Source organism: Globicephala melas, chromosome 19 (assembly GCF_963455315.2).
Source record: "Globicephala melas chromosome 19, mGloMel1.2, whole genome shotgun sequence".
Lineage (NCBI taxonomy): Eukaryota > Metazoa > Chordata > Mammalia > Artiodactyla > Delphinidae > Globicephala > Globicephala melas.
Genome location: NC_083332.1, coordinates 58903777 through 58927836, shown reverse-complemented (window position 1 = coordinate 58927836; position 24060 = coordinate 58903777). Strand labels below are relative to the sequence as shown.

At 47.4% G+C, this 24060-nt stretch overlaps 1 protein-coding gene across 2 annotated transcripts in view; it reads right to left on the bottom strand.

Annotated features, from left to right (window-relative positions):
- Nucleotides 1-23779, bottom strand: part of KIAA0513 (KIAA0513 ortholog) — a 59279-nt gene extending 35500 nt beyond the window's left edge. For both annotated transcript variants that reach the window (XM_060288415.1, XM_060288416.1), the window contains exon 1: nucleotides 23634-23779. The gene's annotated coding sequence lies outside the window, so the exon portion shown is untranslated. The remainder of the gene's footprint in view (nucleotides 1-23633) is intronic.
- Nucleotides 23780-24060: the final 281 nt, after the last annotated feature.

Here is a 24060-nt window from a genome sequence, read left to right as displayed (position 1 = left end):
CAACATTCTCCACAGGACTGAACCAAGACCAAGAGTCTCATAATGTAATATTCATATATTCAGGATCAATCCAAAATCACTCAACATACAAAGAATGAGGAAAATCCTCAACTCACATGGGAAAGGATAATCAACTGATACCAGTGCCAAGACAACAAAGTATTGGAATTAACTAAGACTTCAAAGTAGTTACTATAAAAAGTACTCCAAGAAGTAAGGAAGAACATTCTTGAAATAAAGGGAAAGATAAAAAGTCTCAGCAAAGGGCTTCCCTGGTGGCGCAGTGCTCGGGAGTCCACCTACCAATGCAGGGGACACGGGTTCGTGCCCCGGTCCGGGAAGATCCCACATGCCGCGGCGCGGCTGGGGGGCGTGTGAGCCATGGCCGCGGAGCCTGTGCGTCCGGAGCCTGTGCTCCGCAACGGGAAGGGCCACAGCAGTGAGAGGCCCGCGTATCGCAAAAAAAAAAAAAAAAAAAGTCTCAGCAAAGAAACAAAAGATATGAAGAAGAATCAAATGAAAATTTTAGAACTAAAAAATCCAGTAACTGAAAAATTTAAAACCACTGGATAGGCTCAATAGCAGAATGAATATGATAAAAGAAAGAGTCGGGCTTCCCTGGTGGCACAGTGGTTAAGAGTCCGCCTGCCAACGCAGGGGACAAAGGTTCGAGCCCTGGTCCAGGAAGATGCCACATGCCACGGAGCAACTAAGCCCGTGCGCCACAGCTACTGAGCCTGCGCTCTAGAGCCCGTGAGCCATAACTACTGAGCCCACATGCCACAACTACTGAAGCCTGCACGTCTAGAGCCTGTGCTCCACAACAAGAGAAGCCACTGCCATGAGAAGCCCGCGCACCGCAACGAAGAGTAGCCCCCGCTCACTGCAACTAGAGAAAGCCCGCACGCAGCAATGAAGACCCAACTCAGCCAAAAATAAATAAATAAATTTATTTTAAAAAATAATCACTTCTTTATAAAAAAAAAAGAGGAAAGAGTCAGTGAACATGAAGACACATCAATAAAAATGATCTCATCTGAAAAACAGGGAGAAAAAGGGTTTTAAAAAAGTGAGCAGAGCCTTGGGGACTTGTGGACAAAATTAAAGGATGTAACATTTGTGTCATTAGAGTCCCAGAAGGAGAGGAGAAAGACGATGGTGCAAAAAATATATTTGAGGAAATAATGACTGAAACTTCCCCAAGTTAGCAAAGGACATAAACCAACAGATTCTGGCAGCTCAGGGAATACAAAAAAGATAAATCCAAAAAATCCACACCCACATACATCATAATGAAACTGCTGAAAACTAAAGACAAAGAACAAATCTTGAAAGCAACCAGAGAAAAATGCATTACTCAGAGGAGAATACGGATTCCAGGGACTGTAGATTTTTCAACAAAAACTGTGGCACCCAGAAGGAAGTGGGAAAAAAAAACACTTTTTAAGTGCCGAAAGAAAAGAACTGCCAGTCTAGAATTCTAGATGTGCCCCCCAAAATCTTTGTGGAATGAGGGTGAAAACTTTCTCAAGAGAATTTGCTGCCAGTGTATGTGCTCTATAAGAAGTTATAAAGAAACCTCCCTAGATAGAAGAGAAATAATACCAGAAGGAAATGGAACATCAGGAATGAAGGAAGACCAAAGGAAAAAAATCTGGGTAAATATAATGGACTATCCTCCTCCTCTTGAGTTCTTTAAAGTATGTTTGACAGCTGAAAGCAAAAGTGATAGGGACTTCCCTGGAGGTCCAGGGGTTAGGGCTCTGTGCTTTCACTGTAGGGGGCACGGGTTCAATCCCTGGTCAACGAACTAAGATCCCACAAGTCACGCAGAATACATATGAAAACTACAACATACAGGGAAGAGAATAAAGGGGCCTGTGATGGTTAGTTTTCTACTTTCACCTGAAGTGGTAAAATATTGATTCTAAGTAGACTGTGAAAAATTAAGTGTGCATATTGTAATCCCTAGAGCAAATACACACACACACACGCTATACATAAAGAACACAATAGATAAATTAAAATGGAATGCTAAAACACATGCCAATAGTCCTGAAGAATACAGGAAAATGGACAGAGAGTGGGAAAAAGAGGGAACAAATAGAAAACAAAGAAACAGAATGTAGACCTAAATCCAAACATATTGATAATTATATTAGATGTAACTTGTGTAAACACACCAATTAGGGATTTCCGTGGTGTCCAGTGGTAAAGAATCCACCTTCCAATGCAGGGGACGTGGGTTCGATCCCTGGTTGGGGAACTAAGATCCCACATGCCGTGGGGCAACTAAGCTTTCACCACAACTACTGAGCCTGTGCGCCTCAACTAGAGAGCACACGTGCCACAACTAAGACCCGAGCAGCCAAAAATAAATTAATTAATTAAATAAATATTTTTTTTAAAAAACCCCACACCAATTAAATGACAGAGATGACCAGAATGGATAAAAACACATGACCTAAGTATATTCTGTCTACAAGAAACTCACATCAAATATAGTTATATTGGTAGATTAACAATAAAAGGGTAGAGAAAAGATATACCATGCAAACACTAATCAAAAGAAAGCTGAAATGCTCTATTAATAACAAAGTACACATCAGAACTAAGAGAATTACTAGAAATAAAAAGGAACATTACATAATGATAGAAGTTTCAATTCATTAAGAAGATATAATCATCCTAAATACGTATGTACCTAACAACAGAGTCTCAAAATACATGAAGCAAAAACTGCCAACACTGAAAGGAGAAGGAGACAAATCCACAATTAAAGTAGGAGACTTTAAAAACTCCTCTCTTAGTGATCTGTAGAGCGAGCAGACAGAAAATCAGCGTGGATGCAGAAGAGCGGGTAAGTAACCTCACCCAGCTGGATATAGCTGACATTTATAGAACAGGTCGCCAAAAATCAGCAGAATAAACATTCTTTTCAAGCGCACATGCGATATTCACCAAGATATCCTGCACTACAAAACAAACCTTAGTCAATTTAAAACAACTGAAATCACACCAAGTATGTTCTCTGACCATAAGGGAATTCGACTAGAAACTGATAAGAAGTATAACAGGAAAATCTCCAAACATTTGGAAATTAAACAGCATACTTCTACATAATCCACTGGTCAAAAAGGAAGTCTCGAGGAAAGTCAGAAAACATACTGAACTGAATGAAAGTGAAAATGCAGTATATTTAAACCTGTTAAGTGCAGCTAAATCAGTGCTTAGAGAGATAGTTATAGCACAAAATGCTTACATTAGAAAAAGAGAAAGGTATCAAATCAATCATTTAAGCTTCTACCTTAAAAACTAGAAAAAAAGGGCAAAATAACCCAAAAAGAAGAAATAAGGAAATAAGGAAGAGCAGAAATCAATGACGTTGAAAAAGAGAGACCAATAAAGCCAAAAACTTCTTTGAGATCACTAGACTTGATAAACCTCTAACAAGACAGATCAATGAAAAAAGAAGACACAAATGACGGATATCAGGAATGAAAGAGGGGGATGTCACCAGAGATCCTGCAGGCATTCAAAGGATAATAAGGGCAAACTACAAACAGCTCTACGTACACAAAGTGACAAGTTAGATTAAACGGACCAATTCCTTGAATATCACAAACTACCTAAACTCACCTAAGATGGAACGGATAACCTAGGTAGTCCCATAACTATTAAAGAAATTAAACTGATAGTTTAAAACCTTTCAGAAAAGAAAACTCCAGGTCCAGATGGTTTCCATGGCAAAGTCAACCAAACATTTAAAGAAGAAACAACATCAAGTCTACACAATCTCTTCTTGGAAATTCAACATTTTCCATTTCATTTTATGAAGCCAGTATCACTCTCTACCAAATCAGACAAAGACAGTACAAGAAGATGACAAACCAATGTCCTTCGTGAACATACGTGCAAGTCAAATACAGCATCATGTGAAAAGAATTTAATACATCATAACCAAGTGGAGTTTATCCTGGGGACATAATGAAAAAGATCAAACAATGTAATCCACTGTGTTAACGGTCTAAAGAAGAAAAATCATATGATCATATCAACTGAAGCAATAGCAACAAAAAAGCATTTGACGAAACTCAATCTCCATTTATGACAAAAATTCTCAGCAAACAGAATAGAAGGGAACTTCCCCAATCCGATAAAGGGCATCTATAAAAACTCTGGGACTTCCCTGGTGGCGCAGGGGTTAAGAATCCACCTGCAGTGCAGGGGACATGGGTTTGAGCCCTGGTCTGGGAAGATCCCATATGCTGTGGAGCAACTAAGCCCGTGTGCCACAACTATTGAGCCTGCGCTCTAGAGCCCGCAAGCCACAACTACTGAAGCCCACGTGCCCAGAGCCCATGCTCCGCAGCAAGAGAAGCCACCGCAATGAAGAGTAGCCCACAATCGCTGCAACTAGAGAAAACCCGCACGCAGCAACGAAGACCCAACGCAGCCAAAAACAAACAAACAAACAAAACTCTGTATCTAACATTACACTTAATGGTGAAAGACTGAATGCTTTCCCTGTAAGACTGGGAACAAGGCAAGAATATCTGCTCTTACCATTCCTATTCCACACAGTATGGGAAGTTCCATCTAGTGCAATAAGGCAAGGGAAAGATATTAAAAGGCATTGGAAAAAAATACTGGAAAGAAGAGAATAAACCTGTCTCCATTCACAGATGACATCTTGTCTAAGTAGAAAATCCCAAGGCATCTTTCCTTAAAAAGCCCTAGAACTGATAGGTGACTTTAACAACGTTGTAAGATACAAGGTTAACTCAAAAATTCAATCATATCTCTATACACTAGCAACAAACATTTGGAAATTGAAGTTAAAAACTGAACAGCATTTCCATTAACTTGAAAAAGTGACTACTTAGGCAAAAATCTAACAAAACATGTACAGTACTTGTGTGCTAAAGAATCCAAAACACTGATGAAAGAAACCACAGATGACTTTAATAAAGAAAATAACTGTCGTGTTCAAGGACTGTTAAGACTCAACACAGTAAAGATGTCCAGTCTCCCCAGACTGATCTACAGGTTTCATGCAATTCCTATCCCAGCAGGATTTTTTGGTAGATATAAACAAACCTATTCTAAAATGTATATAGAAAGACAAAGGAACTAGAATACATAAAACAACTGTGAAAGAGAAAAACCGAGTTGCAGGAATCATACTTTCTGATTTTAATCATACTTACTATAATAGCTATGGTAACCAAGACAGTGTCATGGAGGTGGGTGACAGACACACAGATCAATGAAACAGGATGGAATCCAGAAACAGCCCCACATAAGTACAGCCAACTGATTCTTGACAAAGATGCAAAAGCAGTTCAATGGAGCAAGGACAGTCATTTCAACAACAAATGGTGTTGAAACAACTGGACATCCATGAACAAAGAAATAAATAAACAGAAAAACCTTGACCTAACACTCACACCTTATAAGAAATTAACTCAAATGGATCCCAGACCAAATGTAAAACAAAACTATAAAAGTTTTAGAATAAAACAAGGTGAAGAGTTCTTAGACACTATGACATTGAAAGCGCTATCCAGAGAAGAAAAAGGTGATATACTGGACTTCACAAAAATTAAAACCTTTTGCTCTGTGAAAAACACTATTAAAAGAATGAAAAGACAACTTACAGACTAGGAGGAAATATCTGCAAATCACATATCCAGCAAAGGACTTGTATTCAGAAAACAGAAAGAATTCTCAAAACCTAACAGTAAGAAAACAAAGAAACCAGCTTCCCTGGTGGCGGAGCAGTTGAGAGTCCGCCTGCCGATGCAGGGGACACAGGTTCGTGCCCCGGTCCGGGAAGATCCCACATGCCGCGGAGCGGCTGGGCCCGTGAGCCATGGCCGCTGAGCCTGCGCGTCCGGAGCCTGTGCTCCGCAACGGGAGAGGCCACAACGGTGAGAGGCCTGCGTACCGCAAAAAAAAGAAAAAAGAAAAAAAAAAAAGAAAACAAAGAAGCCAACCTAACAATGGGAAAAAGAACAGACACTTCACCAGAGATGAAACGGCTGGTGAATAAGTAGATGACAAGGTGTTCAACATTATTAGCCATGAGGGAAATGCAAATTAAAACCATGATGAGCCACAACTACACACCTGCTAAAATGGCTAAAATTAAAAAATATTGATAATATCAAGTGTTGACAAGGATGCTGAGTAACTGGAACTCTATGTTTCTGGTGGGGATGCAAAATGGTTTGGCAGCTCTCTTTGTTTGTTGTTGTTGTTGTTTTAAAAAAAAATTTCAATTTTAGGATAGTTTTAGATTTACAGAAAAGTAACAAAGATAGTACAGACCTCGCATATACCCCACATCAAGTTTCCCCTACCGTTAACATCTTATATTAATTAGGTATATTTGTCATTATTCGTGAACTGCTATTCATCCCTTCTCATTAACTAAAGTCCGCACTTTATCCGTATTTCCTCAGTCTTGTCCTGATGCCCTTTTTCTGTTCCGGGATCCCACATGACACTATCATCCTGTCTTCTCAGACTCCTTTCGCCTATGACAGTTTCTCAGACTTTCTTTGCTGTTGATAACTTTGACAACTTTGAGTATTTGTCAGGTATTTTGCAGAACGTGCCTGAGTGGGGATTTCTCTGGTATTTTTCTCATGGTTAGACTTGGGTCATGGGTTTTGGGGAGGAAGACTACAGAGGCAAAGTGCCGTTTTCACCACATCATTTCAAAGTCACATACCACCAACTTGACTTCTCACCGTTGACCCTGATCACCAGGCTGAGGTCGTACTTACCAGGCTTCCCCACTGGAAAGTGCTCTTTTGTTAATCTCCCCTTCCAAACTGTGCTCTTTGGAAGGAGGTCACTTCACGCAGCACCCCCTTAAGGAGTAGGGAGTTAGGCTCCAAGTCCTTCAGGGTAGAGGATCTACACACATCATCTGGAATTCTTCTGCGTGGGAGATGTGGGGAGTTTCTTATAAAGTTAAGCATATACTTACCACATAACCCAGCAACACCTAGATATGTATTCAAGACAAATGAAAACTTGGCTTCACACAAAATTCTGTACGCAAATGTTTCTAGCAACTCTATTCATAATCGCCCCAAACGGAAAACAACCCAAATGTCCTCCTGTGGGTGAATGACTAAACAAACTGCGGTGTACCCACACTAGAGCCTACCTCTCAGCAATGAAATCCTCCCACACGTAACACCTCAGTGAACCTCAAATGCGTGATGCTGAGTGAAAGACGGTCCTCAGAAGTTCACCTAAGGCAAGACTCCATTTATAAGATGTGCTCCAAAAGAAGGGGGTGCGGGTTGCCAGGAGTTAGGGATGGGGTGCAATAAGGGGGAACCCAAGGGAGATGCGGGGTTGATGAAGAAAACGTTTTGCCTCCTAATTGAATTTGTGGTTACACAAATCTATATGTATTTTAAATTTCACAGAAATGTACTCCAAAAAAAGGGTGAATTTTACTATATGTTAATTTTAAAAAAAAAAAAAAAAGAGGTGGAAGCAGCCAGCCAAGTGCCCCACACAAGGGCTAAGTAAATAGTAGTTCCCTTTTCTTATAAAAAGCGGGGCCCTAGAGACCCCAGACCCCTCAGCTGCATGGCTGACATTCCCTTGTCATCCAGCCTAGCGCGTGTCCTAGATTTCTTGGTTCGGTGGCTACCTGTGTCCACATGCCTCCCAGGTGTCCATTTGGAACCACACACCCTTCCTGACAAACAGGTTCTGAACCTGAATCCCTAGAGAACGTGAACAAGCAAACCAGTCCTTTCAATCTCCGTGCCAGCTGACCTTAAAGGATAGCACCTCCCTACACGTGGGCTGTAGACAGGGTCAGACACGGGAAAAAAAGAGGTGGAGGATGGGGGGGAGTCCTCGATCCCAGAGTCCCTCATTTTTCTGTGATTTTTCATCCTTTGTCTGCATGGAGGAAGGGGTCAAGCAGGTAGAAGCTACTCTGGATCAAGTCAGTTTTGTTTTAAAACTGAACAGGGAAGAAACCACTGGCAGAATAGCCACGTGTAACAGGTGTGGCTGCACAGTGAAGACACATGGTAAGAAAGGTTTAATGAGAGAAAATCTCACAGAAATGCTTCCTACTGGATTCTCTCCGGGAAGCACAAAGACCAAAGTCACGACAGTAAAGTTAAAAGACGCGGCAGTGTCAGCACACGGGCCCGCTCGCTGCCCCAGGGCTGCACACGGCTCCCCATCGCCGGCCAACATCTCCCTTCTAACCCCTACTGCAGGTGGATGCCACTGGAAGATGTGCCTCACCCACTGGGGGTCCAGCCACGGGCCCGAGACAAGTACAAAAGCCCACTGGGCTTCCCTGGTGGCACACTGGTTGAGAGTCCGCCTGCCGATGCAGGGGACACGGGTTCGTGCCCCGGTCTGGGAAGATCCCACATGCCGCGGAGCGGCTGGGCCCGTGAGCCATGGCCGCTGAGCCTGTGCGTCCGGAGCCTGTGCTCCGCAACGGGAGAGGCCACAACAGTGAGAGGCCCGCGTACCGCAAAAACAATAATAATAATAATTTTTTAAAAGCCCAAGCTGGACTTGAGGATCAAGGTCAGGAACCCACAGGAGCTCCATTAAGCCTCGTGAGCTGACCACAGGTCTGACGTCAACGCAGCCCGCAGGGGCTGAAGGACAGGCCCCCTCCACACACGCGCAGGGCAGGACTTCGTCCCCTCTCTGCGGTGACAATGACTTAGGGTCACTGAACCTTTGAAGTGGGGCTCAATTCCAAGAGCCCCCGCACTACACTGTTAAAACACAGTCACGGAGCCTCCGCTGAAGTATCAAATACAAGCACTGTCTCCCCAGAGAACCGGCTCACTGTGCAAAGTAAGACAGCCCCTTGCAGCTCTGGGAGGAGCTGGGTGGCAGCCCCGGCCTCCTCTCCACCCACTCTTTCCTGTCAAGGAAACGTCCAGGAACGCGTCTGTCTGTTACAGACCACGCCCATGACTGGGGAGGAACACCTCCTATTTTAAGGGAAGCACTGCCTTTTGGCGGTGGCAGGAGACAGGCTGATTCCAGAGCTGCTGGGAGAGTTGGGGTCTCACTCTTCTGCACCACGGACAGTAAATGCAGTCGAAGCTACCCCTTGGGGCCTGGTTTCTGAGTCACCTCCCTGCAAGCCTGGACCGGGTGACACAGGAGCCCACCACCTCCCCTTCCTGGGGACCCGTGGCCCCTGAGGTGCACTCTGGGCCCGGGGTCACCTCCTTCCTCCGAGCTCACGCTGTGGACCCAGCTTCCTCGCTACTGGCTGGACAAAGGCGCTGAGCTGCAGAGACCTCGTCGAGTGTCCACGAGGAGAAGAGACAAGCCTTCTTCTTTCAGAGCCACTGTGGTTTTTAGGAAAGAGAGATGGGGAAACGTTCACGCCTTTCTAAAGGCACGAAGGTCCCTGTAAGGCATTTCAGGCAATTTAACACACGTCAGTCATGCAGGGCAGATTGGGGAGGAGGCCACACTCTCTGTGCTGGGCCACAGCCTGACCCAAACCTCTGCTGGCCATCGGCCCGTCTTTCCACCCAAGGCCCAGGGCTCAGGAGAACCAGGGGCGATGGCTCTGGGTGCCCTGCTGGGATGAGACAGGATGCCTGCTTCCAGGGTGCCACATCCACGGCTGGTTTTGCTTGTTCTTTCCTCAAGTGATTTACCCCCAATTCCCCACTGCTGCCCCCCTTATGGAGCAAATGTGAGTGTATTCCTAAAATCCCATTCCAGACTCTTCGTGTTAACATAAGAGATCCCACGTGCCTTTGGCCTCAGAATCCCCCAAAACATGACATGGAGGAAAGTGTCATCTCATCAAGGGCCTCTTAACCAGACCGTACTTGCTAGGTTGCTCCAATGACCGGAGAGACAGACGGACAGAGACAGAGGCAGAAAGAAAGTGAGAGAGACGGAGACAGCAAAAGAGACACAGAGAGGGAGACGGGGGTGGGGTGATGGTGGGTTTCAACGCTGGATCTAACGACAGAGTATCATCAGTTCTACAGAGTGGTCTGAGATGTGAAACGAGAGTCTTCCACCAAACCTTTTAAACAGTTTTATACCAGCCATGATAGAAGTGATACACAATCACATTTTTCTAAAAATCTTCTCCCCCTGGCAAATTTTAATTTGAATAAAAAGATGGCATTTCCAGACATCTCAAAAGAGTCACCGCTCCCACCTCTCACGCATTCACCTGAGACCTCCTGCCACACCTGAGTCCTGCTGTGGTTCCCGGTGTGACGTTCTCTCTAGAAGGTCAAAGCCACCGCTCCCTAATGCTGCTTCCGCCAACGACAATGGCGTGAGAAAGCCAAGCTGACTTGGACTGTTCTTTTCCTATTACTATTATTTAGTACTTTTTGATAATTGCAACCAATACTCATTGTATGCTCACGACACGCCAGGCCCTAAGCTAAGTGCTCTGTGCTGAGAACCTGATTTCATTCTCCTGTAACACAGAAGCTAGGTTATTATTATCCCCATTTTACAGCTGAAGAAACTTTAAGGCTTAGAAAAGCTGTGTAAAGAGCTTTTTAGATAGATATTTTTAAGTAGCTGTCTAAAGCCATAGAGCTAAATACGAGAGTCTAGATAAGCCCCAGCAGAGTCTGAGTCCACAGCCCTGCTGTAGGGCAAGTAGGTAACTGTGCTCATTTGGGGTACAGATAAGGACGCTCCAAAGAGCCGTCAACCACTGGAGTGGATTAAGCCCCCCTCACCAGTCCCTACCGGAGCTACAGGTCTTCCTGTTTGGAAGTGATACAGGCAACGTCTGATTTAGCAATGTGACATTTATTCCAAAGCATTTAAAGAAGTTTTCTAATTCCTATTTCAGTAGAGACAGGCAAAGAAGAAGGGTTTAGCACTTTTCACCCACAAATCCTAGGCTTTCATATTAGTTACTCAGGGCCTTCAGGAAAAAAAACTGAACGATTTTAAAATAATAATAAAAGAACTGGGAATTCCCTGGCGGTCCAGTGGTTAGGACTCCGAGTTTCCAATGCAGGGAGCACGGGTTCGATCCCATCAGCTGCGTGGCACAGTCGAGAAAAAAAGAGAGAAAAGAATAAAGGAGAGGCTTCCCTGGTGGCGCAGTGTTTAAGAATCCGCCGGCCGAAGATACCGTTGGTGAGGAAAAGGGAAACCAGCAGCCCTAACCCAGCTCACCCACTCCTTTCCCCCCCTTCCTCATTCTTCTTTTGCTTCTTGTTTGCAGATCCACAGTTGAGACCCTGTGCTCTGTATGTCAAAGTCACACCTGGCTCATTGTTTCCGATGTCTCCACCATTCGGATACAGGACACCAGTCTGCCGGGCCTTCAGGGTCTCAACTAAAAAAGCGAGGTCTTCTATAGGTTCTTCTTCAGCAAGTCTCTCTGTCTGAGGTGCTTAGAATTGTGTAGAAAGACGGTCTCCATAAAAGATTAGAAAAATATCTTTTACGAAGACATTAATATATACGTGAGTGTAATTAAAATGCCTTTTCGGTGTAATATTGTTAATGATTGGTATGCAGAGGAAAATAAAATCCCTGAGTGGCAGTGACTGTGAAAGAGGCATATTTTCAGTTGTTGCTTTATTGGGCACTTACACCGAAATCCATTTGCTGGATGTAATTCGAGCTGCTCTGAGCACAGGGAGTTGAAGGAAGCAGTCAGTGTCCCTCAGTGAGACCCGTGCTATTTTTATGCTGACGGCTTTTTCACCCTCTGTTTACAGTGTTAACTGACAGATGCCACAGATGGTCATTAATTCAGAGACATCGTTATCCTACCATGTCAGTTTTAATGAATACTTGGATGAAAGTTAATATAGTGATGAAGGGCTTCCCTGGTGGCGCAGTGGTTTGAGAGTCCGCCTGCCGATGCAGGGGACACGGGTTCGTGCCCTGGTCCGGGAAGATCCCACATGCCGCGGAGCGGCTGGGCCCGTGAGCCATGGCCGCTGAGCCTGCACGTCCGAAGCCTGTGCTCTGCAACGGGAGTAGGCCACAACAGTGAGAGGCCCGCGTACCGCAAGAAACAAAAACAACAACAAAAAAACAAAAACAAAACAAAACAAAAAATATATATATATAGTGATGAAAAACTAAACGCAGGAATTTATTGCTAGGTACGGTTGGTTCACGACCTTTCGCAGCATGGATGTTGACACAGGTGGAGTAAAAACTCTGTACTGAAGAATTCAACTGTTGAACAAATTTCTTGGGTTTTGTTGTTGATGCAGTGATGAAAATGTGTATCAAAGTCCTTAATGTGATTCCTGGACTATCAGGTTACGTAACATCCATCACTGATGAACCAGCATTATTCCAGTAGCATGCAGATGTCAACAGTTTACGTTTTGTAATTAAAGAAACTGTGCAATTTAATTGTTATTCTTGAAGGAGTTGAACTCAAAATAGTTTTGTTTACAGCTTTGTTGCAGTAGGTAATAGTCTGTCCACATCGCTGCATTTAACATAGAAAATGGCTAACCCAGTCATTCAGGGAGTTAAAACTAAACACAAGTGACATTTCACAGCAAATGCTGTTTCGAGTCTTTGACTCCTGCGATTCCATCTAATCAAGTGGCATTGTTCTGACGACTGCAGCACGTCATGCAATCTGATACTGCAGATTCTGCTCAAAGTACTCTGCCAGTTTACTGCATACGTGTACTAAGCAGGTTGTATTTATCTGAATAAAGAGTCTATTTGAAATTGTTCATTAAACTTGTTAAGCCTATAGGATTTCCACTGGGAAGTGTTTTTGCCTGGACATCTGTTTAAAAAGTAACTAAATGATCTTCATGAGAAGGGTGTATATTCCTCTGTTTTAGTTTTGTAGATTGAGAGAGCTATTGATCTGGTATCAGGGTGACCATGACCCATCTTTTCACGGCCTGTCTGACTACAGGCCGTGTATTTTTTGACATCCTTCCTTTTGACATCCATCCTATTAACAGTCTAGGGGGTGCGGGGATATGATATAAATATACAGGTATATAAACCTGAGAATATGCTGCAATCTCTAGTTCCTTTGGATACCTTAGACGTAATATGTTTGTTGGAAGCACTTGTGCTATTTGTTTAATGTTTTTTTTTTTTTTGGCGGTACGCGGGCCTCTCACTGTTGCGGCCTCTCCCGTTGCGGAGCACAGGCTCCGGACGCGCAGGCTCAGCGGCCATGGCTCACGGGCCCAGCTGCTCCGCGACATGTGGGATCTTCCCGGACCGGGGCACGAACCCGTGTCCCCTGCATCGGCAGGCGGACTCTCAACCACTGCGCCACCAGGGAAGCCCTTGTTTAATGTTTTGATTTTATAATTTTTGGTATATTCTCATCAGTCTTAGCTCTAGAGTTCAAGCTCTCACTGGGCAGTAGTTACTGTCTATGTGATGTGCAACTTGGCATCTAATAAATGATTTTTTATGATGGTGACAAAAAAAAAAGAATCCGCCTGCCCATGCAGGGGACACAGGTTCGAGCCCTGGTCCGGGAAGATCCCACATGCCGCGGAACAACTAAGCCCGTGCACCACAACGACTGAGCCCGTGAGCCACAACGAATGAGCCCACGTGACACAACTACTGAAGTCCGCGTGCCTAGAGCCCCGTGCTCCGCAACAAGAGAAGCCACCGCAATGAGAAGCCCACGCACCACAACCAAGAGTAGCCCCCGTTCGCCGTAACTAGAGAAAGCCCGCACGCAGCAACAAAGACCCAACACAGCCAAAAATGAAATAAATAAAATAAATTAATTTTAAAAAGAGAAGAAGAAAGGAGATGTTTGCAAAGGAGCGGGAACAAAACCGTTATGCACTACGTAATTCTAGATGTTGTTTTACTCGAATAAAACCCCAAGATGTTAGGCTTGGATGAGACTTCAGATTTCCAGAAGATGGTGGCAGCTGGCAGACAGACAAGAAAGGGATGGGGTGGCAGACAAGAAGTTCAGGGGAAAGGCACAGACTCGTGGAAGCTGCCCTAAGATGGGAAATGGAGACCCAGGGCAGGGAAGGGACAGGGGGATGGCGTGTCAGCAAAGCCGCACAGCGGTGCACACAGAGCTGCGTCTGGAACCCACACTTTCCGCCCACAGTGTCACCAGCCGACTAAAACAGAGACCCAGGGACAATGTGGGGCCACTACTACCCCGGGACTGGTTTGTCATCTCCGCTCAGTGCTGAGTCCTGCAACTTCACCATCCAAGGCGAAGAACAGAGCCGCTGCCTCACTTCTCGGATGGAGGCCGTACCAGCGTGACGGATAAAAGGTGTTATCTTGTAGCGTTCAGGTCATTCACGCGACAGACATTTATGAAGCCCCTACCATGTCCTGTGAACTGTGATTAAGTCCTGGGGATACAAAGATGAAGAGGATATGGGCCTTCCTTTCCCAAACACAATCTAAGAAGACACAGACATAAGTAAATGATTATAGCAACGGGACAAGTGCTGTAACTCCAGGATGCAGACGTGCATGGAAGCCCAGAAGCAGAGCCTTCGATGCTGCCTGGGGAGACTTAGACTGCAGCGCTTGGGTCAAATCTGGTAGGAGTCTGACAGTCAGACAAGGGAAGACACTGCAGGAGAAAACAGCACGAAGCAGCGGGCGAGGGGTGGTGGGAACCACCCGACACACACACACAACTGTTCAGACTTATTCAGAACTAGTCGGATGACTGGGAAAGATAAAAAATATTGCCAAGTCTACCACAACTCTATATTTGCAAGTATTCCCCCAAACCTTAAAATCGAAACATATATAATCAATCCCTTTTCTACGCACAATACTATGAGAGCTGAATTCTCTTATTTGGGGGGCCTTAACATTGAACAAGAATTGAAATATATGTAATTTGGCACTCCAGTCCTGCTTCTGAGTATAAATACGTGTGTGTTTGTTTGTTTGAAAGTGTAGTTGACAGATGTTTATTTCAACGTAGGTGAAAAGAGATGGGTTTCTGCCGCTGCGTTGCTTCAAAGCTTTCCAAACGGCCTCCAAGGGCTTCAAGTGCATTGATCCGTGGTTCTCGAGGCACGGGCCTCTCCAGACGTCTTCTCTGCAGAATTCTAATTCATGCTGTAAACGTGGAGCTGATTTTCTTTCATCTCAAGGGCTTTAGCTGGAGACAGCTCCCGTTTGGGCTATCCTTTTAGGAAAATAAATGATAAGTAGGGGCCGGTTTACATGAAAGAGAGACAAGGGAATGAAAGGATGGGGCCCGGCATAGAACCTGTCAAGCTTCTGGAGACTAATAACCTCCCTGACGTTACCAGAGGCAATTCAGAAACGCAGCCAATGCGGAGCTGCGCTGGTCTACAGCAGGGCTTCCAACAGTGACTCCATCAACACGCAGGCTGGGTAATTCTTGGTGGTGGGATCTGTCCCGTGGGCCAAGCTGTAGCACGGTTAGAAGCATCCCTTGCCTCCACCCACTGGATGCCGGAAGCAACCCCCAGTCGTGACAACCAAAAGGTCCCTAGATGTCGTCCCCAGTTGAAATCCCTGATCTAGATTAACTCCTAGCAGTAACAACACCAGGGTCTCAATCCTGTTAACTGCTTCCTTTTGAAAATCCTTCTCTCGTTAGTATCACTGTCACTCCCCCAAAAAAAGCCCAATAAAGAATAATCATGATGGCCCTTGACAATACACAAGTCCCGAGAAGGAACAGTTAGGGACCTACAAGAAGCAGGGAACCCTGGGCATGTAATCTCCCTGATCAGAAGAGGCTCCAAATGGCACTAACTACTGAGTTGCCTCTGGGACATGAAGAGGATGGAGGTGAGTTCGTTTGTTTGGTCATGTGTTTATTTGATCACTCAATAAACATTCTTGAGCATCACAGGGTGCCAGGTGCTGGGCCACGTGGACAAGGCAAACAAAAGTCCGGGCCTCCAGGAGCGTGTGCTCAAGTCAGAGAACAGAGGTAAACAGGCAGCATCATTGTCCGTCATAAGTGCCGGGAATGAAGCACTAGCAGGTTGGAGCTGCAGCCACTGTCCCCGTGTGGTCACCGAGACAGGGAATGTGGCTCGTTCAAACTGAGACGTGCCAACCACGCAGACCCCAGACTTAGCGCAGAAAGAGAACGTATGCTGTCTCATTAATAATTTTTATGTTGATTAGATATGTCAACAATAATATTCTGGATATCTTGGATTAAATAAAATCTACTAGCAAAATTAACTGGGCCTGTTTTCTTTACTTGTTTCACGTGGCTGCCAGAAGCTGAAGCCCATGCATGTGGCTCAGCCTGAGAGACCTCCACCACCAGCGTCCTCGGCCCCAGGAAATGACAAGTTTACGGGCTCTGCGGTGGGAATGAACTTGGCCCGGCTGAGGCTGGCAGAGCTGCAGGCCGTGCACTAGGTAGTGGCTTGGGAGCCAAGTTAAGGAGTCGGGATTTCACCCCAGCAACAACGGGAGAGCAATGGAGGGTTTGCACCAGGGGAACACCACAGTCTGTTTCCGATTTTGCAAAGATGCTGCACTCGGATGGCCGTGCAGAGAGTCGACAGGCACGGAGGCGAGGACAGAGCAGGACCACCAGGCGGGAGGGCTCAACCTAGCGGGACCCCTCGGCTTTCAGCCCCTCGACGTGACCTGAGAGAGGAGGTCTTTGCCACAGGGCACAGGACTCTTGTTAATTCCCCTTACATTAGATTTTGATTATGTACACGACCTCTTTCGTCCTCCTCACTTTCTTCTTTCAGATTAGTGAAATTTTTTTCTTTTTCTTTTTCTTTTTGGCCTCACCGCACGGCATGCGGGACCTTAGTTCCCCGACCAGGGGTGGCCCTGAAGTTTTTCATCGCCCACACCGAGCCTCGGGGTTCTAAGAGCGATCCTGCTGCTTCAAGAAGTTCAGCATGATCTACCCGCTCCTAGAGCAGAGAGGGAACCAGACCAGCTTTCCTCCGTGGACGGGTTTCCTATTCCTGTACACCACCACACGAACTAAGCGGGGAGGGGTCTTGGGTTTTCACTGTTCTGATCTCACTTCATTCTTTTACTTCAGTCTTGGTATTTACTATGAACGCACAGTTCAGTTCCGTTTTCTTCTCTGGCGTGGTTTTTTCCCCCACTTTTCTTGGGCCCTATTTTTGATCTTAGCCTCCCTGCTTTACTCCCAAAGCCTCTCGCTCAAGGATGTCAGCTGCACGGCAGCCCTCCAAGCTCATTTACCCTGGTATTTTCCCTTTGCTCTGCTGATCCTAGAGTCTCCTTTTTCCCCAGCTCATTGGTCATTTTTGCTACTGGTGAGTCATCTTCTCTGACTCATGCCAGGCTGTGATGCAAAGGCCTCAGAGCACACCTGTCTGTGAAAGGCTGTCCCTGAGGAACACGGCCTGCACCCAGGCACGAGCTTGCGCATGTGGATTTGGTAAAGAGGAGAAAAAAATAATCCCCTTTTCTCTCTCTCTTTTTCTCCCCTCCGAATTTACCATTTCTTTCAGCTTTTGTTGGAGATTATCCCTACGGTGGGATGAGTCTTGGTCATTCGTTTTGCATCTTTTTTTTTTTTCAGTCTTAACTGAATTGGTTACAATATTGCTTCTGCTTTGTTTTGGTTGTTTGGCCATGAGGCATGTGGGATCTCAGCTCCCCCACCAGGGATCAAACCCACACCCCCTGCCTTGGAAGGTGAAGACTTAACCACTGAACCGCCAGGGAAGTCCCGTCATTTTGCATCTTTAGAGGCTGTAGAACATTTCTTGAATGAGCCCAGAAAGCCTGAGGGATGACAGATTTTCCTTCTGTGAGGTTCCTCCTCTGGGGCACAACATGGAGTCTCACCCGTGTGCCACACTGGGATCACGCTGCCTTCTGAGAGCTATGAAGATACCACCAAACTCAGGGGAGACGACATGTACACGCAGCTTTGGTACCTGGACTGAACCTGCCTGGAGCTGCGAGCCAGCTCTGCCCTTACACGCAGATGTGACGGAGGCCTCTGCCTCTCTGCGCCTCGGCTTTCTCACCTGTGAAACGGGGAGGGTATCAGCAGCTCCCCCATTAGTGTTCTTGTGAGGTTTAGGGACACCCCCCAGAGAGCACCCGGCACAGCAAATCCGAGCTGGAAAGACACCATCTCGATCCCCGGGGGAAACACACCATCAACTGCCCCGCCCTCCTTCCTTCCCTGAGTCTCTGTTCGCACCTCTTCATCAGGGCTAACCCTGAAGTTCAAGGAACCCGATCCAGAAAGCGCCCCATAAATACAAGCTCTTTCCCCACACTCTTCCCTGAAAGCCCCACATTTTACCGTTACAGACTCATTTCTAAGCACCTCCCGTCTACATATAAAACTCCTGGCTGAGGTGTTGTCATTAGCTCTTAGCACCTGGGAACAGACCAGCCTCTCAGGTGCCCACAGCAAGGGGTCTGAAAAGGCCGGAGGAAGGAGGAACGGAAAGCAGGGATGGGAGCACAGCCCGCGGGGTGGGGCGGGGTGGAGGTGATACTTGGGGACAGCAAAGGACAGCAAGGTCTCTGCAAGGAGACAGAAGAAACTGGTGGAGATGGTGCCACTGGGGAAGAGACTGGGAAGCTGGGGGAGGGTAGGGGAAGCAGTGACAGAAACCACTTTTCACTGGACATCTTTCTGTATTATTTGAGTTTTGTACCGTCTGCATGTATGACCCAGCCAACAAAAAATGAAATAAGGGAGCGGGGGATATTGGGTATTTGGGTGAGACAGAGCCAGAAACAAAAAGGTCCTGAAGGCGAAGGGACCAGTCCCGTTGGCTATCTCGCTGGCAGCCTGCCCTGCTCTCACCGCCCCCGCCCCCCGGGCCCAAATCAGAAAAGTCTCTCTACGAACTCCTGCACGGCTCATCTTTAGAACATCGGCAATACTTTCTCAGGGTCAAAATCTGAGACACTGCAACTCAGAGTTCTCCAGACCTTACTTAAAAGCCCCTCAGAATCACTGGAAAAGCCCAACAAAGGAAAAACGCGACTTCTCTGATGTTGTGGCCTCCGGCTTTGACCAGCTGCGCGAGGTCTGACCTGGGAACATCGTGTCCAGCTGCACCGTTTATCTCACTGTCAGTGAGCCACTCCTCTACCACAAGGACGACGGGGTAAAGCAGAAGGCCAAGGGAGGAAATCATCCCTCCAGGGCCCCTGAAGAGCCATCAGAGAAACCCACATCCTAACCTGGGCCGGAGCCACGAGAAAGGCCTGCCACTGGCGGATGGGGGAGGGGAGGAGAGGCCACGGGCTCTGCAATCAGTCAGGAGGCGGGTCGGGTCCTGCACGACCTCCGGCAAGTCGCTCAACGGCTCAGACCCTCCCTCCCCTCACCTCGGACACACACAGATCACAAGCTGTCAGTTGCGAGTTGTAAGCATCACAAACGCTTGGGGCACAAACATCCAAAACCATGTCCTTAGCCTGAAAAACAACCCAGCCCCTCCTGCCAGTTCTTCCCTTTAAAAGGTCGATGGATCTCGAAGTTAGAAGGTGTTATGCATTGAATTGAACAATGAAAAGAGACGCTGAAGTCTGAAGCCCTGGAACCTGTGAATGGGACCTTATTTGGAAACAGGGTCTTTGCAGATGTAATTAGTTAAGATAAAGTCATTATGGAATAGGGTGGGCCCCAAATCCCATTTGACTGGTGTCCTTACAAGAAGAGAGGAGACAGAGAGACACGCACAGAGGGAAGATAATGTGAAAACACACACACACACACACACACACACGCACACGCACACACATGCACGCACGCACATGCACGTGCGGAGAAGGCCATGTGACCACAGAGGCAGGAATAGGAGTCATGCAGCTGCAAGCTGAGGAACAGAAAGGATGGCTGGAAACCCCCAGAGGCTGAGAGGGGGCCCCGAACAGACGCTCCCGCTGAGCCCCCAAGAAGGAAGCAACCCTGCTGACACCTTGATTTTGGATGTCTTGCCTCCAGATCCGTAAGAGAATATCTATTGCTCTAAGGCCCCCAGTCTGTGGTGCTTTGTTACAGCAGACCTAGGAGACTCATACAGAAAGGGATCTGGGTTTACTGTCTATCTGAGGCTTGAATTCTCTTGCCCGATGGTCAGCTAGCCAGCCTGTGGATGGCTGTCTCTAGTAAAAGACGACTAGTTTAGTATCTACCAATGCAGCAACCCCTCCCATCTTCGAAAAGGTCTGTCATAAAAATCATTCATTCAACAAATATTCATTGAGCACCTACTACGTGCCAGGCAGGCACGGTTTGGAGCACTGTTGATACAACGGTAAAACGGGGAGCAGACAATAAGAGCACTTACAAATAAGGCCATTTCTGATGTTCTGAAGAAAGCAGAACACCGTAACACCAGTGAGTGGGTTGGGGACCAGGATGAAATTATTTATATTGTTAGGGAAGGTCCCACTAGGCCTGTGATACTGGACCAGCGACCTGAATGACAAGGAGTCAGTCACGGAGAATCTGGCCGGAGGAAGAGCCAGTGCAAGGACCTGAGGCAGAGCAAGCTAGACCTGGACAAAGCACAGAAAGAAAGAGGCACTTTTGTGAGAGAGTGAGAGAGGGTTAATTGATGAAGCTGGAGGAACAAGGAAGGTCAGTCAGTCCTCGTATAGTAGACCCAGGTAAGTAGTTTGCATCTGACCGCAAGACTACTGAGAAGTCACTGGGGAGAGACATGATTTGATTCTTCGTTTTTAAAAGATCACTCTGACACCATAAAGTTCTTATAACTGAAGTCTTTTTAAGTATAACTTTTGTCCTTTCATTCTTGGGATCTTGGACCCTCACAGAACAAGTCTGATAAATGACATTCCTGAATCATGGCTCCCAAGATTTCCAGGCTTACCAGCTCTAATTCATTCCCCACTGTAGCAGTTTCCAGTAAATATGCCTGATGTTTTTTTTTCTATGTCCTTCATTAAATGTGATGCCCAGAAAAGAACTCGATATTCTAAGCATGAAGTAGATGAGAACTTTCACCTTGGTCATTCCAGATCTACATGTCCACTGACGTGCCCCAAGATTGCCTTGGTTTTAATTCTGTTTTGTAGCACTGACCTGCTGGAACACATCTCAGATAACCTCCGCTGGTGTCCTTTTTCAGATCTAGATGCTCAGATCGAGAAAACAGGATTCAAGCTTATTCTTCCCTAATGAGAACAGCTGTGCCCTCTTTAAAAAAAAAAAAGTGTCACCATAACGCAGACAATGCCATGCATAAAAAACTGGATAAAATAAACAAAAGTACTGGGCCAACTCCTCAGGTTTCACAACCACTGCATTTTTCTTCCGGGTGGAGGACAAGGAAAATGATTATGGTAAGTTTCCCTAGAATTGCTTTGGTCTCTTGCATCACATGGCTGAAGACACCTAGACTATTAGGAAACACTGAGCGCTTGGGCAAAAGACACTCCCTGCAATCATACTTCCCACTAGATTTCTCAAAGACTTAAACAAATCTGAGTAGGCGCAGACTGCCAAGCCTGGGATAGAGGGAAGTGGTGAAGAGAATCTACACCTGCGAGCCAAGCTGACTTAGCAGGTGGGGCAAGAGGTGGGAGAGGAGGATGCTGGGAAAGCCCTAGGGCCCTGGGATGTGTGTGTAATCTGTCCTCATCCTTCCCACAGCCCACTCGGCAGAGTGGTGACGGGCCACTGCATCTGGTGTCAGATGGCTAGGGTTAACGCTCTGCTTTGCCCCCTAGTAGCTAAGTGACCTTGAGCAAGTCACTTAGCCTCAGTTTCCTCATCTGTGACATTTGTGAAGATCAATTAAGATTCTGTGTGAAAGACGTTTGCAAATTACTCCGTCCCGTAAAAGTGAGGGGTTATCAGTGGCAAAAAGGATTTTTACCCCTCCCTTTGCATGTCATGAGGGTTGACTTTTCCTGACGTTTTCTCTTCCCAGGCTGCTTCTGATGGTTCTTTTAACTGGATTATTTTCTTTTTTGAGGGAGGATGGGGAGGCATGTAGCATGACTCATCCCACCCTAAACCCTTCCTAAAGACTATCCTAAAAGAAGTGTCCTCAGAGCCATCTGGGGTCACCCCAAAGCAATTTACCTTCAAAGAACCAAAGCTATTGTCATGCAAAAACAAGCACATCTAATATCTGTGGATACCCTCCACTCTCTGGAAATCCGAAGCAAGTTATTTAAGGCTTGTGATTTACTCAGGTCACCGAGTAGCTTTTCATTGGCCTTAGTCGTTATGTTCTCGAGTAATATGAACTATCTTCACGTTAACTCACACAGGCCATACAAAAGACAAACACTGCAAAAAACAAAACAGAACACAGGAATGTACTCCAGAACCAAATAAGAAGTTAATCTGCTGCTCGCTAAAGTGTCTATGCCTGAGTCCTTAGCCATCTTCATTTCCTTAATGGAAAAAGAGAATCTTATGAGTCAACTTTCTCATCGTGAGCTGATCTCAGTAGCCGGTCGCCCTGTGTTTCAAGTGCGTAAGCAGTCCTATTTCTGCACAAGGTGGAAATAAAAACCAGTGACAGCCCAAGGGAGAGATGGAACAATGGGAGAACATACACTTCCAAACAGAACCGTGAAAAGATGGGAAGAAGCGCTCACGTGTAATACAACTGGATTTTTTTTTTTCTTTGCTTAATTCGGTGTTAAGCATCTTGGCTGCCCTGGTTTAGGGTGAGGGAGGGGGTGCCTCTCAGCAAATGAGCCCAAAACCTTAGCATTAGGTGACAATGGTCTGGAGGGCGGTCTGGCTACAGCAGCCTGGTCCCTGACAGCTGTTGGCTTGCCTCCAAACGCTGACTCGCCTCAGGGACAGCCTGCATGTCAAGCACCTCACCTGTGCCAGCTCAGAGGTGAGTTCCTGCCCAGTCTGCAGGCTGGCACCCTGGCCTCACACTTAAGCACAGTCATAGGAGCTGGCTGGTGCCCACTGCCAAGTCCTCTTCCTCTTCCCAAATCCAATCAACGTACAACCCAGGGAAACCCAGACCCCTCCAAGGGGCAACTCGCACCCAGCTCCAGAAAGACCGCATCCTGTCCTTTCCAAGACCCTGGACGCTGGTGCAGGCCACCCTGAACCAGCTGTTCCAAACAGCCTGTAACACTGTGTCGGTAGTGCTGGCCCCTCTGCGAAGCTCCTCCTGCTTCCTGAGCCTGGGGAGGAGGGGGCCCTGGGAAGGCACAAGCTGAGCCCTTTCTCCTTGGCCCCCATGCCGCCCCCAGCTGCCACCCCAGGAGCAGAGGGACAGCAAACTTAAAATCCAACACACAGCACAACTTGGCAAATGTCTTTCCCATCCCGGTCCCACGCACCCCTCCCCAGCACGCCCTTCCAGGAGTCGAGGCAGGGCGGGGGGGGGCGGGGGGGGAACCGGCTCCATCCCTAAGCCACCTGGCGACACCGTCAGCCACCGGGGAGCGGGGACACTTTGTCCAACCTCCCCCCCACAGGTATCGCACTGCTCCTGACACGGTGGGCTCCTGCCCCGCCTTCCCATTTCCTGCAGAAACCCCAGAGGCCCTCGACCCCACCCCACGGTCCCTCACCCGCCGGTCCCTGGGCGCTCCAGCTGTCGCCCCTCGGAGAGCCCCCTCGCCGCCGGGAGAACCCGGCACGCCTTCCCCTCTCGGCCCCTGGCAGGGTCCCCTCTCACCGCGGCGGGGGCCGGCCGGCCGGCCGGGCAGACCAGGAGCGAGCGGGCGCCGTCGGGCTCGGGAATGCGGCCACTGCTCCGGCCCCAGAGCCGGGTCCTTCTGAGGCACCGGCCAGCGCGAGCTGTCAGTCAGCTGGCCGCGCCCGCCCCCGCCCCCGCCCACCCCGCAACCCCCGGTCCCGTCTGCGCAGGCGCGGGGCGGCCCTGGAGCGGCGTCACGTGACGGGGCGGTGCAGCTGTCGGCGCCCGGCCCTCCCGAGGGTTTCGGTCCAAGTCCCGCGTCGCTCGGGCCTGGGGTCGCCCCTCGGCGGGAGGCCTCGTCCTGCGGCCCTGGCACGCTCGGGGACTTCCCGTGGTTCGCGCTAACAGAGGGTCCCGGGAACCCCGTTTGCTGGATCTGCTCAAAACTAGGGTGTTCTCCGGGGCG